General features: G+C 36.9%; 1 protein-coding gene across 2 annotated transcripts in view; it reads left to right on the forward strand.

Annotated features, from left to right (window-relative positions):
• The window catches only part of GRID2 (glutamate ionotropic receptor delta type subunit 2), a 1875262-nt gene that overhangs the window by 915145 nt on the left and 944396 nt on the right, over positions 1-15721 (forward strand). The window lies entirely within an intron of this gene.

The raw sequence follows: 15721 nt of genomic DNA on the forward strand, positions 1-15721 counted from the left end.
GATGGTCTCTAAAGCAGTGTTATAGTTTGTTTTGTTTTGTTTTGTTTTGTTTTTGTTTTGTTTTGTTTTTGTTTTGTTTTGTTTTGTTTTTGTTTTTTAGCCAAAAGTAGCTACCCTTAGCCTTAGATGCCCAGAGCTTTCATGTGTCTACTCCTTTGGCTGGACTCTGAGAGGAGTCTCCATCAATAATAGTCAGAAAAGGAAAAGGTAATATTGTTTCCCCTCTACTTATTATCAGTCAGCAAAACTTTTCATTTGAATAGCTCTTCCCATGATCAAAGCTTCTCCCTTCTTCTATTCCAAGCACCAAATACCATTTTAGACTCTAAGATCTTGCTGTGACCAATCTCTGAAGTTTCTTCTCAGCCTCTCTCAAAAGAACTGGTTTTGACAAACCTTATTGCTCTTGAGTAAGTTCTCATGCAAAGTAACCAAATTCCATATTTCTGTCAATTAAAATGACAGATAGATGATATATAATTACGTTGAAATGTTTAAATAGTGCTGTGTGCTTACTAAGGTGTGTCAAAGACTATTTGTTATTGATTTTGTGGTGAATATTGGTATGAGGAAGTTAAACATTTCAAGAATAATTCAAACCCCCAAATTAATAGGATCAGTCACAGTAAAGTACAAACAAATGTGCTGTGGAAATGAAAAATGAAGGCAAGAACTAACAAATTATTACAGGAAAACAGCCTAATGAATCCTCAGGTGAGAAAAAAACAAGCAAGCAAGCAAGCAAGCAAACAAAAACCAAACAAACCAAAAAAAAAAAAAAAGAAACAAACTTTCAGAAGGACCTGACAGCTAGAGGGTTTTTTTTTTTAATTTTTGTTTTATTGCTTCCTCTATGTAGTGATATAGTTGTTTTGTTCTTGGAGGTTGGAAGAATACCAAGAAAAACTGTTTTTAAAATAGCTAAAAACTAGTTCTATGGAGAACAAGTATTTGTTTTAGACAAGGTAAAGACTGAACTAGTAAAGGGGAAGTAATTTTAATGAAGAAAATCTCTTTTTTCTTACAAAACAATTTAAAAAACCAAATTGTTGGAAGATGACTAGGTAAGCTGATAATATCTGGGCATCTACATCAGACTTAAGACATTTATCTTAAAATATGATTTGAGTTTTTCTTTTACTTCTAAGTGGACCTGGAAGTCTTGTCCCCCATTGAGGTAATGGTAAATGACTATACTGACATCATGAGAAACAAAATTATTCCAGAATTGCAGAAAACTGACAAATGGAAATAGAATACTGCAACATAACATATATACCACATATTATGAAAGATTAAGAAATTTATCTAAGAAATAGAAATAAACATGCTTCCATGGCCTGGAATATAAAGTGATTTAAACCTCTTTGAAAAACTATGGGTTATTATACAAGCTATATTTGGGGGAAATGTACTATTTTTCAAAGTCCTTTCTTAACATCCAGTGTGATGTCTGATTTCGTGATGAATAATTCAAGAACAAGTATAAAAATCTTGAGAATTTAATAACATTGCCTAGAATAAGTGCAGAAAAGGAAGATATATATTTTTAAAATCTTTTTTATAAACACGTTATAAGGTTTGTTGTATGTCAAGAAATGTAATTCCTTTGTCTCAAGCAATTCACATCTTATTATTAAAGAGATGATTTGTGAGCATTTAGATTGGAAAGAGTAATAACAGAAAATCAAAATGACTATCATGAAAACATCATGTATTATAACCTCATTTCCTTTTTCTGACAGGGTTTCTAGACTTGTGGATCAGGACATTGCTATCGAATCTGTTTACCTAGGTTTTAACAAAATATTTAATAGAAACTCTCGTATGATATTTTTAGATTGGTTGGAGATGAGTAGGAAAAATTATAGTACAGTTAGGTGAATGCAGAACTCATTAATTAACTGGAACCAAAGAGTAAATAAATAATAACTCAATGTCAACATGAGAGAGAATCTTGAGTGTCCCTGGGCTCTGTCCTTTGCTCTGTGCTATTTAGCATCCCTCTCCAAAGCTTCCCCACATTAGTTTGGATGAAGGCAAAATTGGCATGTTGATCAACTGCAGAGATGACATGACCTTGGGAAGAATGATCAATATTTTTGGATGATAAAATTAGGATTGGAAAATGTTCCAATATACTAAAATAATGGATTTTTGAAACATGCCTTAGAATAATATGATAAGAAATGACTAAATAAATATTGCAAAACTTACCTTCTCCTACTTGAAAGTTTAAGCATCTTTGGAGGACTCCAGGCCTAGCACTCTATCCACTCTGCCATGGATCAACTCCTTCATTTTTTTTTCCTTGGAGGAATACAACTGATTGTCAGCAACCCTTTAAATTTACCCTGGGTAAATTTCCCACCTATAGACAATTTCTTACTCAGATGAAAATTTCTAGTTTCACTCTGGAGATTTGACCATACCCATTTCCTTCCCTGAACTCATTTCAGCTTATCCATAACATTCCTGTATTGTGATGCCCCAAACCTAACACAATAGTCCAGTTACTCTCCAACTACAGTAGAAGATAGTGGGGATATCAATTCCCTGCTTTTGGATAATCTGAGTCTCTTGATGCAAGTCAAAAACACCTTTGTGTACATCCCCCAACATGTTTGTTGGTACACATGCCTGAAGTGCTATTCTTTACCCTTTTGTCTTCTCATTGGATTTTCATCTAATTTCCTATGTCTTGTTTTACTAATGTCTTACCTTTTCTCAGAAGTGTCTTCCAACTCTGAGAGTCTGTGTTTCTGGTCCAGCCTACAAAATGCAAATTATCACCCTTAGAATGAGCAAAGGAAAGTCCTAGAGAAAAGAAAGTCCTAGAGATAAGAATAAGACAGGCATTGGAAGAGAAGGTTTTTCACACTTTGTTCACTCAATAGACATGTCATGTCTCATCTAATTAGGGGAAACTGACATTCATGGTAACTGTAAATATGAAATAGGGGTATATTCTTATCTGTGAATATGATGTGATTTGAAATAATGTATAGGGTAATGAACAAATACAGAGAGAAAAGTCCTTCAAAATTCTAGCTCCATCAGCACCTTTCTTGATAACACCCTGAATTAGAACTCCAGGATAGCAGGTCAGCCAATTAAAAGGCACTGAGTGATACCAAATGACAGTTTCATGTCAAATTCCCCATGTCCTCAAAGGACTTTGCTCTATTACATGGAAAAGATAGAAGTATGCTGAGATTGTTTTTAGGTCTCATGAATTTTTATTTGTAGGTATAGGGGATAGAGAATGATAAAACAAACGTCCTGCTGAGGAAACTCACTCATGAATTGCAGGTTGGTCTCTGCCCTACAACTAAGAGTTGTATCTAAGAGTTATCTAGAACACTGAAAGCCACTTAAGTCATTATCACATATGTGTAAAGATAGGTCTTGAACTCACTCTTGTTGGCTTTGAGGGTCTCTCTCATTTGTCTTTAGTGTTTTGGTTTGAATTTGAATAATAACTTTACTGTTTACTAAGTATGACAATGGGCTTGAAAGGTACTTTATCCTTCCAACCTTTGTTTTGCTCTCATATAAAATGGGTTCTGTACTTTATAACATGGGTTACTGTTTTGGTATAAGACCTGGGTTTTCAGTGGAATGCAGAATTCCTGGTAAGAAAAGTCTATCTGCCAATGCAATTCTTAACTTATTTGATAACTATAAGTTTTAAGGCAGTTGCATAAGCCCTGAAAGATTAAGTGACTTACCTGGTAGCCTATAGTCAGTGTGTATCACATGTGGACCTTGAACTCGGGTCTTTCTGATTTGAATCATCTGAGTATTCCCTGTATCACATTGTCTCAATAGCAAGAACTTGTTATTATTTATTAAAACAAATATTTTCCCTTTTACCCACAAAAAACAATTAGAAAATGTTATTTTACTACACCTTGAAATTTGTAATGCACTCACTGTTCAAGTATAAATAATTTCTAGAGGCTATGTAATGTAAGAATGTGTTAGAAATCATTGAATAGCAACTGATTTAAAGTGAAAAGATAGAAAATTAGCAAGGATGCTAAAACATACCTCAGAAGCTCATTTTTCTTAATTATTATTTTATCTTATGTCTTATTACTGTCATTAGTAATAATAATATCTAGCATTTATATAGCACTTGTCTCATTTTAGCCTTGCAACCACACTTGGAGGTAAGTGCTATTATTAACCCCAGTTTTTAAGATATGAGGAAACTAAGGTAGACAGGAGTTGAAGGACTTGCCTAGGGTAACATAACTAGTAAATGTCTAAGATTGAATTTCAATTCAGGTCTGACATTCTATCCACTGTGCCTCTCAGCTGCCAATAGCTACCAATAATTGTAAAATAAATCTTGATTAATATTCATTTTTTTATTATTTTAAAGGACCTCTATTTTCCAAAGGGTGTAGTGCTTCATGATTATTTAAGAAACTATGATGTAGCTCATTTATGGTTTTCACCAGCTAATAAGAAAGTTGTTCCGTAAAGCTAATATTTTAATGGATGTGATTAGATCTGGAATATTATGCTAAGTTCCAAGTAATACATTTTAAGATAGACAGTGATAAGTTGGGTAGTGTCCAGAAGAGGGTGACCAGGATGGTGAAAGGAATTTTGGTCAGGTCATGTGAGAATCATATGATAGAAAAGTGATGTTTAACCTGGAGAAGAGAAGGCTCTGGCAGGACACAATATTTATAGTCAAGTTTTTTGTTTTACTTTGTTTAAAGGGCTAACAATTAGAAGAGGAAATAAATTTCTTCAATTGCCCCCCCAAAAACAAAATTAGTAACCCTGGCTAGAAATTACAAAAAATAAAATTTAAACTTGATATACAAAAAAAATCTTCCAAATATTTAGAACATTTAAAAAATGAAACTGATTACCTCAGGAGGTAATGGGATCTCCCCCCACCCCATTAGAATTGTACTTGGGTGGGAAGCTAGGTGGCACAGTGAATAAAGCACCAGGAGAAATCAGCGGCAGAGCCAAGATGGCAGAGGAGAGGCTGTGACTCCCACAAGCTCCAGATAAACCCATCCACTCATTCCCAAATAATGCCATAAAAAAAAGAAAGGGGCAGCTAGGTGTAGGAGTGGATAGAGCACTGGCCCTAGATTCAGGAGGACCTGAGTTCAAATCCGACCTCAGACACTGGACACTTACTAGCTGTGTGACCCTGGGCAAGTCACTTAACCCCAATTGCCCAGCAAAAAAATAAAAAAGAAAAATAAAAAAGAAAATCCCAGAGAAGCCTAATGCACATAAGAACAGAGTGAGACTATTTTTTTTATGAGATATTTTATTTTTTCCGTTACATGTAAAGATAGTTCTCAACTTTTGTTTATACATGCTTTACAATTTCAGATTTTTCTCCCTCCCCCCTCCCTCCCCCCTCCCCTAGACAGCAGGTAATCTGATATAGGTTATATCTATATATCTCTATACATATACATATATATATATATACACACACATATATATATACACATAATAACATTAATCCTATTTCTGCATTAATCCTGTTACAAGAGAAAGAATCAGAGCAGTGATGCAAAACCTCAAAATAGAAAAAAAAAAAACAACAGCACCCAAAACAAAAGAAATAATATGGTTCAATCAGCATCTATACTCCACAGTTCTTTCTTTTTTTTTTTCTTGGATTTGGAGATCCTCTTCTATCATGAGTTCCCTGGAACTCTTCTGTACCATTGCATTGGTGAGAAGAATATAGTCCATCACAGTAGGTCAACACTCAATGTTGATGATACTGTGTACAATGTTCTTCTGGTTCTGCTCATCTCACTCATCATCAGCTCACGTAAGACCCTCCAGGTTTCTCTGAACTCTTCCTGCTCATCATTTCTTACAGCACAATAGTACTCCATTGTATTCATATACCACAACTTGTCCAGCCATTCCCCAATTGATGGGCACCCCCTCAACTTCCCATTCCTTGCTACCACGTAAAGAGCAGCTATAAATATTTTTGTACATGTGGGTCCCTTTCCCCCTTCCATGATTTCTTTGGGCAAAAGACCTAAAAGTGGGATTGCTGGGTCAAAGGGTATGCACAGCTTTATCGCCCTTTGGGCATAATTCCAAATTGCTCTCCAGAATGGTTGGATCAGCTCACAGCTCCACCAACAATGCATTAGTGTTCCAATTTTCCCACAGCCTCTCCAACATTTATTATCTTCCCTTTTTGTCATTTTAGCCAATCTGATAGGTGTCAGGTGGTACCTCAGAGTTGTTTTAATTTGCATCTCTCTAATCATTAGAGATTTAGAGCATTTTTTCATATGGGAATAGATAGCTTTGGTTTCTTCATCAGAAAACTGCCTGTTCATATCCTTTGACCATTTCTCAATTGGGGAATGACTTGGATTCTTATAAATTTGATTTAATTCCCTATATGTTTTAGAGATGAGGCCTTTATCAGAAGCACTGGCCTCAAAAATTGTTTCCCAGCTTTCTGCCTCCCTTCCAATTTTGGATGCATTGCTTCTGTTTGTACAAAAATTTTTTAATTTAATATAATCAAAATCATCCACTTTGCATTTTATAATATACTCTATCTCATGTTTGGTCAAAAACTGTTCTCCTTTCCAAAGATCTGATAGGTACACTATTCCTTTCTCTCCTAATTTACCTATGGTATCACCTCTTATGTCTAAATCATGTATCCATTTTGACCTTATTTTAGTATAAGGTGTAAGATGTTGGTCTAAGCCTAATTTCTGCCATACTATCTTCCAGTTTTCCCAGCAGTTTTTGTCAAATACTGAGTTCCTATCCCAGAAGCTGGAGTCTTTGGGTTTATCAAACACTACATTACTAGTGTCATTTACTACTGCATTTCCTGAGCCTAGCCTATTCCATTGATCTACCACTCTATTTTTTAGCCAGTACCAGATAGTTTTGATGACTGCCGCTTTATAGTAAAGCTCCAGGTTTGGTACCGCTAACCCACCTTCCTGTGAATTTTTTTTCATTATTTCCCTGGATATTCTTGATTTTTTGTTTTTCCAGATGAATTTTGTGATTATTTTTTCTAGCTGTATAAAATAATTTTTAGGTAGCCTGATTGGTATGGCACTGAATAAGTAAATTAATTTAGGCAGTATTGTCATTTTTACTATATTAGCTCTGCCTATCCATGAGCAATTGATATCTTTCCAATTATTTAGATCTGATTTGATTTGTGTGAAGAGTGTTTGGTAGTTGTGTTCATAGAGTTCCTGGGTTTGTCTTGGCAAGTAGACTCCCAAGTATTTTATATTACCTACCGTTACTTTAAATGGAATTTCTCTTTCTATCTCTTGCTGCTGGACTTTGTTGGTTATGTATAGAAATGCTGATGATTTATGTGGATTTATTTTATATCCTTCTACTTTGCTAAAGTTGTTAATTGTTTCAAGTAATTTTTGACTTGATTCTCGAGGATTCCTTAAGTATACCATCATATCATCTGCAAAGAGTGATAGTTTTGTTTCCTCCTTGCCTATTCTAATTCCTTTAATTCCTTTCTCTTCTCTGATTGCTAAAGCTAACATTTCTAGAACAATATTAAATAATAGGGGTGATAATGGACATCCCTGTTTCACCCCTGATCTTATTGGGAAGGCCTCTAATTTATCTCCATTGCATATAATACTTGCTGATGGCTTTAGGTAGATACTGTTTATTATTCTAAGGAAAGCTCCCCCTATTCCTAAACTCTCTAGTGTTTTTATTAGGAATGGGTGCTGTACTTTGTCAAAAGCTTTCTCTGCATCTATTGAGATAATCATATGATTTTGTTTGGTTTTCTTATTGATGTGGTTGATTATGTTAATAGTTTTCCTAATGTTGAACCAGCCCTGCATTCCTGGTATAAATCCCACCTGGTCATAGTGTATTATCCTGGTGATCACTTGCTGTAATCTCCTTGCTAATATCTTATTTAAGATTTTAGCATCAATATTCATTAGGGAAATTGGTCTATAATTTTCTTTCTCTGTTTTTGCTTTGCCTGGTTTTGGTATCACCACCATATTTGTGTCATAAAACGAAATTGGTAGAACTCCTTCTTCACCTATTTTTCCAAATAATTTGTATAATATTGGAATTAATTATTCTTTAAATGTTTGGTAAAATTCACCCGTAAACCCATCTGGCCCTGGGGATTTTTTCTTAGGGAGTTCATTAATAGCTTGTTCAATTTCTTTTTCTAATATGGGTTTATTTAAGGATTTTATTTCCTCTTCAGTTAACCTGGGCAGTTTGTATTTTTGTAAATATTCATCCATTTCATTTAGATTGTCAAATTTATTGGCATACAGTTGGGCAAAATATTTCCTAATTATTGCTTTAATTTCCACTTCATTGGTGGTAACATCACCCTTTTCATTTTTGATACTGGTAATTTGGTTTTCTTCTTTCTTTTTTTTAATCAAATTAACCAATATTTTATCTATTTTATTGTTTTTTTCATAAAACCAGCTCTTAGTTTTATTGATTAATTCTATAGTTTTTTTGCTTTCAATCTTATTGATTTCTCCTTTAATTTTCAGGATCTCTAATTTAGTGTCTAATTGGGGATTTCTAATTTGTTCTTTTTCTAGCTTTTTAAGTTGCATGCCCAATTCATTAATCTCCTCTTTCTCTTTCTTATTCATGTAAGCATTTAGAGCTATAAATTTTCCCCTAAGCACTGCTTTGGCTGCATCCCATAGATTTTGGTATGTTGTCTCATTATTGTCATTCTCTTGGATAAAGTTATTGATTGTTTCTATGATTTCTTGTTTGGCCCATTCATTCTTTAGAATGAAATTATTTAGTTTCCAATTGATTTTCATTCTACTTTTCCCTGGCTCTTTCTTACATGTAATTTTTATTGCATCATGATCTGAGAAGGATGCATTTACTATTTCTGCCTTTCTACATTTGACTATGATGTTTTTGTGCCCTAATACATGGTCAATTTTTGAAAATGTGCCATGTACTGCTGAGAAAAAGGTATATTCCTTTCTATCCCCATTCAATTTTCTCCAGACATCTATCATGTCTAACTTTTCTAGTAATCTATTCACCTCTTTCACTTCTTTCTTATTTATTTTTTGGCTAGATTTATCTAATTCTGAGAGGGGGAGATTCAGATCCCCCACTAGTATAGTATTACTATCTAATTCCTCTTGTAACTCATTTAACTTCTCCTCTAAGAACCTGGATGCTATACCACTTGGCGCATACATATTCAATATTGATATTACTTCATTATCTATAGTACCTTTAAGTAAGATGTAATTTCCTTCCTTATCTCTTTTAATGAGATCTATTTTTGCCTGCACTTTGTCTGAGATAAGGATTGCTACCCCTGCCTTTTTTACTTTAGCTGAGGCATAATATATTCTGCTCCAGCCTTTTACCTTTACTCTGTGTGTATCTCTCTGCTTCAAATGTGTTTCTTGTAAACAGCATGTTGTAGGGTTCTGGTTTTTAATCCACTCTGCAATTCGCTTCCGTTTTATAGCAGAGTTCATCCCATTCACATTTACAGTTATTATTACTGACTGTCTATTCCCCTCCATTCTATTTACCCCCTTTGTACTTTTCCCCCCTTCTTTCACCTATTCCTCCTCACCAACGTTTTACTTCTTACCCCTGCCTCCCCCGATCTGCCCTCCCTTTTTATCACCCCCCTCTCTTTTCTTTACCCTTTTCTCCCTTGCTTTTGTCCTCCCTTCTATCAGTCCCCCCTTTCCCTTCCCCTTTTGTTTCCCTAAAGAATGAGTTAAGTTTCTTTATCCCAATGAATGTATATGTTATTCCCTCTTTGAGTCAAATCTAATGAGAATAGGGTTGAAACCATGTTCCCCCCTCCTTTCTTTTCCTCTATTATAATAGGTTTTTTCCACCTCTTCATATGATATAATTCATCTCATTCCACCTCCCCTTTCCTCTCCTCCCCATAGACTCCCTTTTTATCCCCTTAATTCTTTTGTATCATCACATCAAAGACAATTTATATTTATACCCTCTATATAAAGTCCTTCTCTCTGCCCAAATACATTTACAGTTCTTAAGAGTTATGAGTATTATCTTCCTGTGTAGGGATATAAACAGTTTAACCTAATAGGGTAACTTTTTTTTTCCCCTCTGTTTACCTTTTTAAACTTCTCTTGAGTCTTGTATGTTGAGATCAAATTTTCTATTCAGTTCTGGTCTTTTCATCAGGAAAGATTGAAAGTCCCCAATGTCATTAAATGTCCATCTTTTCCCCTGAAAGAAAATGCACGTTTTTGCTGGGTAATAGATTCTCGGCTGCAATCCAATCTCCTTTGCCTTCCGGAATATCATATTCCAAGCCTTGCGGTCCTTTAATGTTGAAGCTGCCAGGTCCTGAGCAATCCTGACTGTGGCTCCATGATATTTAAATTGCTTCTTTCTGGCTGCTTGGAGTATTTTCTCCTTCACCTGATAATTCTGGAATTTGGCTACAATATTCCTTGGAGTTTTCCTTTTGGGGTCTCTTTCAGGAGGTGATCGGTGGATTCTTTCAATGATGATTTTATCCTCTGATTCTATGATATCAGGGCAGTTCTCCTTAATAATTTCCTGGAATATGGTATCTAGATTCTTTTTCTGGTCATGGCTTTCAGGCAGTCCAATGATTCTCAAATTGTCTCTCCTTGATCTGTTTTCCAGATCAGTTGTCTTTCCAATGAGGTATTTCACATTTTCTTCTATTTTTTCATTTTTTTTATTCTGCTTGACTGATTCTTGTTGTCTCATGGATTCCTTATCTTCCAACTGTCCCACTTTAATTTTTAAGGCATTGTTTTCTTCAGTGAGATTATGCACCTTTTTTTCCATTTGGCTAAGTGAATTTTTTAAGGTACTGTTTTCTTCAGTGAGATTATGCACCTTTTTTTTCCATTTGGCTAAGTGAATTTTTTAAGGTATTGTTTTCTTCAGTGAGATTATGCAGCTTTTTTTCCATTTGGCCAAATGAATTTTTTAAGGCTTTGTTTTCTTCAGCTTCCTTTTCCAAGCTGCTGATTCTTTCTTCATAGTTTTTTTGTTTTGCTTTCATTTCTCTCCCCATTTTTTCTTCTACCTCTTGCAATTGATTTTTAAAATCCTTTTTGAGCTCTTCCAGGAAGGCTTTTTGTTCTTGCGACCAATTCACCTTCCCTTGAGAGGCTTCAGATGTAGACAATTTGAGGCTATTGTCCTCATCTGAGTTTGTGTTGGCTTCTTCCCTATTGATACAGAAGCTCTCAATGGAGAGGGCTCTTTTTTGCTTCTTACTCATTATTGCAGCTTATTTATTTATTCTTTAAGTTGAGGTCTGCTCTGGGGGCACCAGGGTCCCTGTTTTGGGCTTCTTGTGCAGGTGTATAGGTGCTGTGTGACCGGGCTTTTACTCTGAGGCCTTTATGGTGTGTGGAGATGCCCCGCCCTGCACTTCCTGTCTGATTGTGCTCGGCTAGCCAGGCGCCAGACCCCGGCGTCTGATCCCGCCGTTCGTGGCCCTCTTGGCCAGTGCAGGTAAGTTTTTCCACTGTCCTTCTTGGCCACCAGATTTTTGAACCAGGTTCCGGGAGCCTCAGTTGTTCGGCTGTGGCCCGCGGCTCCTGCTGACTTGCCCCGACCCCCTCGGCGCTGGGTTGCTGCCCTGCGCTGGGCCTCCCTTTTGCCCGAGTCAGACCGACCTTTTCCTGAAGTCTTCTAAATTATCTCTGGTTGGAGGACTGTGTCTCTCTGTCTCTTTGCAGGTTCTGTAGTTTCAGAATCCGTCCAGAGGCTTGATTTAATGTTCGTTTTGAGGGAACAGCAGGAGAGCTCAGGCAGCTTGCTGCTTCCTCTCCGCCATCTTGGCTCCGCCCCCAGAGTGAGACTATTTTAAAACAAAAGATGTCAATTGTGATCAACTGCTGATCGGGCTGAGCAGCTCAGCACATGATCCGGACCCAGCAAGGAACAGACAGTGCTTCCAGTGCCTCAGAGTCTTCAGCATCAGCAGCATATTCTGAGGCTTGGCTTGTAGACTAGTGAAGGGGTTCATATGTAGGCCAGGGTGAAGTGGCTGCAGTCTCTGCTGGAGTTGGGGCAACGCACCCTGGTTCTGAACCAGGGGGCTGAATTGGGTGGTGGTGGCCCAGTGGGAGAGGGGCACAGGCACTCCAAGATTCTGACCATAGAGAATCAGATTTCAGTCAGACTTCTGTTTCTGGGTCAAAGAGAAAGCAGCCGTGGTTACTCACAGGCCAGGCCGACTGAGAAGAAGCCCAATTTCCCCCTGGGCCACATTGTAGCTTAGAACAGTGTGTCCTGGAAGCAGTGTTACACTTTAGGAAGGAGTTAAAACCCAAGAAATAGGTCGTCATGATGAGTAAGAAGAGAAAACAGCGGACCATCAAAAAGTTCTTTGGGGGGCAAGGTAGGACAGAATATACCCTTAGAAGAAGATAATAACAAAGTCAAAGCTGCAACATCCAAAGTTTCCAAGAAAAATATAAATTGGTCTCAGGCCATGGAAGCACTCAAAAGGGGCTCTGAAGAGAAAATAGGAGAGATAGAAAGAAGATTTAGAGAGATGGAGGGAAGAATGGGAAGAGAAATGAGAGCAATGCAGGAAAGTCATGAGAAAAAAGTCAACAGTTTGAAAAGCCAAATGAGAAAGGAGATAGAAAAGCTCTTTCAAGAAAATACTTACCTAAGAATTAGGACTGAACAAATGGAAGATAGTGACTTTATGAAAAACCAAAATGCAGTAAAGCAAATCCAACTGAATAAAAAAATAGAGGGTGATATGAAATATATCCTTGGAAAAACAGTTGACCTGGAAAATAGCTCTAAGAGAGATAATTTGAAAATCAATGGACTACCTGAAAGCCATGATCAAAAAATGAATCTAGACATCATCTTCCAAGAAATTATAAGGGAAAATTGCCTGATATTCTAGAAGCAGAAGGTAAAATAAATATTGAAAGAATCCACTGTTCACCTCCTGAAAGAGATCCCCCCCCAAAAAATCTTCAGGAATATTATGGCCAAATTCCAGAGCTTCCAGGTAAAGTAGAAAATATTGCAAGCAGCAAGAAAAAAGGAATTCAAATACTGTGGTGCTACAATAAGGATAAAACAAGATTTAGCAGTATATACATTAAAGGACCAGAGGGCATGGAATATGATATTCCAGAGGGCAAAGGAACTGAGACTATAGCCAAGAATGACCAGAAAATGAGACTTCAGTAAAAAAGAGGACTTTCAGGCATTTATGATAAAAAGACCTGAACTGAATAAAAAATTTAACTTTCAAATACAAGACCCTAGAGAAGCATAAAAAGGTAAACAGGAAACAGAAATCATGAGGAATATTAAAAGATTAAACTGTTTACATTCCTACATGGGAAGATAATATTCCTAACTCATAAGATCTTATTGTTATTAGGGCAGCTAAAAGGAATATACCTAGAGGGTATGAACTGAACATGAAGGAATGATATCTGTAAAGCATTTATTTTTTTCTTTATCCTTGTTTTCTGTGGAGCAGGCAGGGTGGGGTGTCTTATGTACGGAGCCAGATGTGGGCTCAGTGCCTCCTGGGTCCAGGGCTGGTGCTTTGTCCACTGTGTTACCTAGCTGACCCATGATGACATTTTCAAAATAAAGTTAAGGGATAAGAAGAATACACTGGAAGAAAGGGAAAGGGAGAGGCAGATTGGGGAAAAGTAGTTCACATAAAAGAAATAAGAAAAAGCTTACAGAGTAGAGGGAAAGATGGGGAAGAAGTGGGGGAGTAAGTGAGCCTAACACTCATCAGGATTGGCTCAAAGAGTAAATAACATACACACTCAAGAGGAGATAGTAATATATCTTGCCCTGTGGGAAAGTGGGAGGGGAAGGGGATAAGGTGGACTGGGTGGGGCAGAGAGGCAATGGAAGGAAGAGTAGATTGGGGGAGGGAACAGTAAAAAGCAAAACACTTTTGAGGAGGGATAGAATGAAGGAGGATAGATAATCAAGTAAGTATCAAGGGGAGGGATTAAGATGGAGGGTAATACAGTTAACAATAGTAACTGTGAAAGAAATAATGAGCAGGATGCTATCAGAAGAATGTATGAAAAATGCAAACCATCAACAGAGATAGAACTGATGATATCTGAATACAGATTGAAGTTTAATTTTATTTGTTAGCTAAAGGTATTTTGTCTATTTTCTTTCACAACATGACTAATGAGAAGATGTTTTGCATAACTGCATATGTATGACTTCTATTGAATTGAGAGATTTCATAGAGAGGGATGAGGAGGGAGGGAAGAAGAAAATTTAGAACACAAAGTTTTAAAAAAATCAATGTGAAAAGTAATGATGAGCAGGAGGAGTTCAGAGACACCTTGAAGGACTTACATGAACTGATGCTGACTGAGAGAAGCAGAACCAGGAAAACATTGTATACAGTATCAGCAACCTTGTGTGATGAACAATGGTGATAGACTTGGCTTTTTAGCAGTGCAATGATGACTTCATAATAGAACATGTACTAAACATCCAGAAAAAAGAACTGTGGTTTATGAATGCAGATTGAACCATACTGTTTCTGCTTTTGGGCTGTTTTTTCCCTCTTCTTTTTTGAGGTTTTCCCCTTGTCCTCTGACTCTTCTGTCACAATATGACTAATGCAGAAATATGTTTAATATGATTGCACATATATAACCTATATTAGATTGCTTTCTGTCTTGGGAAGGAGCAAGGGAGAAAAATTTGGAACTGAAAATCCTATGAAAACAAATGTTGAAAACTATCCTTATATGTAACTGGAAAATAATAAAATACTGAACAAGGATAAAGCACCACCCCTGGAATCAGGAGGACCTGAATTCAAATCTGGCCTCAGACACTTTACCCTAGCTGTGTGACCCTGGGCAAGTTACTTGACCCTCATTGCCATGGCCCCAAAACATGTACTTGGGAATTCCACAGTTGTTGGTGAGGGTAGACAGACACATTAGGCCTCTCTAAAATTAGTAGATTCCACTTTTCTTTCTTACCCTTGATCACCATTATCTATGGATTATATGCCTATCTGGTCTGCTGGTGGGCAGTTTGCACCATTTGGGAATTGTTTTGCTATGCAGCAGTAGCAACATTAGGAGCACAGGATAGGATGTTATGGTGATGAGAGCCCTAGTACTCCCCAGGGTGGTTCTCTTGCCTGTTAGTGATGCTACAGAAGAAAAGCTTCAATCCACTAGAATGTTGTTTTCCTGGGGAAGAAACCATTCCCAAATCTCCTATTGGAGTTGAGGGGTAGAGTCCTGCCCAGGCTATGGCTCTACCCTGCACTCCACCGGAAGTGCTCAAAGTGCAGACACTTGCTTGATATTAGTTGGAAATGTTGTAGAAGGGATTTCTCTTCAGGGGTGGATTGGACTTGTGACTTCCAAGGGCCCTGCCAACTCTTCTCTGGTTATGTCAAATGACAGTGAGGATTCCTACAGTTAACTGTCAAACTTTTGGGGGATAATGTTATTGCAGCCTAAAGCTATGGATCAGAGGGACAAAATAACACAAGAACACATGTCAATTCAACTGCATTTCACTTCAGTATATATTTATCTTGTACCAGTTTTGCACCAAGCCTTGCATAAGATTTAATCTCTTACCCAACTCTGTTTTATTAAATTTAAAAATATAACTTCTGTGGTTTGCAATAAAGTATCAC

The sequence above is a fragment of the Dromiciops gliroides genome, chromosome 6, assembly GCF_019393635.1.
Source record: "Dromiciops gliroides isolate mDroGli1 chromosome 6, mDroGli1.pri, whole genome shotgun sequence".
Lineage (NCBI taxonomy): Eukaryota > Metazoa > Chordata > Mammalia > Microbiotheria > Microbiotheriidae > Dromiciops > Dromiciops gliroides.